Consider the following 2,249-nt stretch of genomic DNA (forward strand, 5'->3'; position numbering starts at 1 on the left):
CCCTCGCCCGAGCGCAGGTTCCGGGATCGATGGAGAAAAAAAAAACCACACAACTAAAACCGCGCTCTGCCCCCAGGGCTTTGCCCCAAGGCTTCCCAGTCCAGCGCGCAAGGGGAGGGGAGCGTAATCCCCGCGCTCCTGACGGCTCTCTTTCAAAACAACAAAAGCAGGGCATCTGGGCTTTGTTTTATAAGAGCCATTGGATAGCCAAGAGATTTTTCTAATATGTATGGATATATCTTTAAAATAGAAAGCTGTTTTTATTAAAGCACACGGAAGGCTTTTCCTGTTTGTGTTTTGTGCGCCAGATATCCAAGGTTTGACTAGTTACCAGATCGGTGAAATATAAGTGGATCCAGAGACTTGGCAAAACAAATTTTTCCTCTTCCTAGGTCCCTTCGATCATATAATGCCTTTTAAAATAAACCCTTGCCTTTTTCTCTTACAATTAAAAAAAAAAAGATTCACTGTTGTCAATCCGGATTTCTACTTTTCCTTATCTCCCCAAAATTACAGTAATAGCTAATTTTACGGAGTCCTTGAAAGGGTGTACATTTTAAATCCCCATAACAACCCTATAGATTCTATCATAATCCCCATTTTCCGAATGGGGAAAAAAATGAGGTTTATAGAAACAGCAACTTGCACAAGGTCATAGTTTAAGTGGCAAAGTCTGAATTCAGTATTTAAGCTCTAGTATTTCAAAAGGCTATTTGTACAACCACATTGCTATACTTATTTTCAAAATCTTCTTTACCCCCCCCCCCACCCCTTTTTTATGTTCTTTGAACAAGAGAAGGACAGATTTCACTGCATATCAGATCTTCTCCCTTCACTTAGGAATACTTGCCTCTTCCTATTGTGTCTGGTCCTCTGCCACACTTGGAATTGCTTATGCATCTTTGCAGCAAGATGACTCATTCCAACAGGATCCACAGTTCAATAATAATAGTACTACTGTACTTGGTATTCTTATAGCACCTTTTTTTCTCACCAGTTTTGGGTGCCCCCAAAGCATTATCTCATTCAGCTTCCCTGTAGTTCAAAGAGGCGAATAATCTTTTTCAATATTTAAGGAAACTAAGGCACAGAAAGGGTAAATAACCTTGGCCAAAGCCATATCCAGCAAGTCAGGCGAAGCCTGGATGAGAATGCAGCTTTATGGACTTTTTCTCTCCTACTCTAACTCCCCAAGGTCATTCTGTCTTTGGTGAAAAGGAGTCTGCAATTACTGCTATAATTTTCCTGTCTATCTGCATACACAGGGAGAAAAAAAAAAATAAGGTCACTTTAATGTTTTCTCTTTTTGGTTCCTTTGCATTCCCCTCTTTCATTTCACTACTTATTACTTCTTGACATCTTATCTCCTGCCCACTTTCTGGAAAAGAAAAAGACTTAAAAAAAAAAAAATCAATGAATAACTAGCAGGAAATGTTCCACATTACCATCAGTGGTCACTAGATAGAGCATAGCAAGAAAATCAAGAGCTATTGACTTTATATTGTGCTATCATTACAAATTTTAAAAATCTAAAGCAAATCTTTTTTAAAAAAAAATATATATATATATCTTCATTGATTTCAGAGAGAAAGGGAGAGGGAGATAGAAAAATCAATGATGAGAGGGAATCGTTGATGGGCTGCTTCTGCACACCTCCACCTGGGGATCAAGTCCACAACTTGGGCATATACCCTTGACCAGAATCAAACCTGGGACCCTTCAGTCCACAGGCTAATGCTCTATCCACTGAGCCAAACTGGTTAGGGCTTTAGAAATGTTTTATTTCTCAGACCAGCTATAATGCTTGACTTTTTGACTGCGTGTTGCTGAGAAGTCTTTAAGTTGACCATGTGTTGTATGGGAATTCCTTTTAGCTGTGAATCTTTGAATTTTTAAGACTCATTAGTGCAAGGAATATTTCAAAAAGTGATATTCACTTAATAAAAACATGTAACTTAAGAAACTGCATTTGCAGTGCTTAAATGGTAACCTAAAATCTTAAGTACAATTCTATATTAAGTCCCAAAATTTAGGAAAAGCAGTAAGTGAAATACTTAGGGACTTTATATACAAGTACTCAATGCGGCATGCTTCTGGGTTGGGGAAATAATAGTCCTTGTGGCTTCCAGGAACTAATAAAAGTAGCTTCATGTATGAGAATGTCAGGCATTCTGGATAATTTTCACCCTTAATGAGTAAACTTGTTTTTTTCTTAAATTTTTTCTAAATGCCCTTTCTCTATAAACGTA

Source organism: Myotis brandtii, unplaced genomic scaffold (genome assembly GCF_000412655.1).
Source record: "Myotis brandtii unplaced genomic scaffold, ASM41265v1 scaffold237, whole genome shotgun sequence".
Classification (NCBI taxonomy): domain Eukaryota; kingdom Metazoa; phylum Chordata; class Mammalia; order Chiroptera; family Vespertilionidae; genus Myotis; species Myotis brandtii.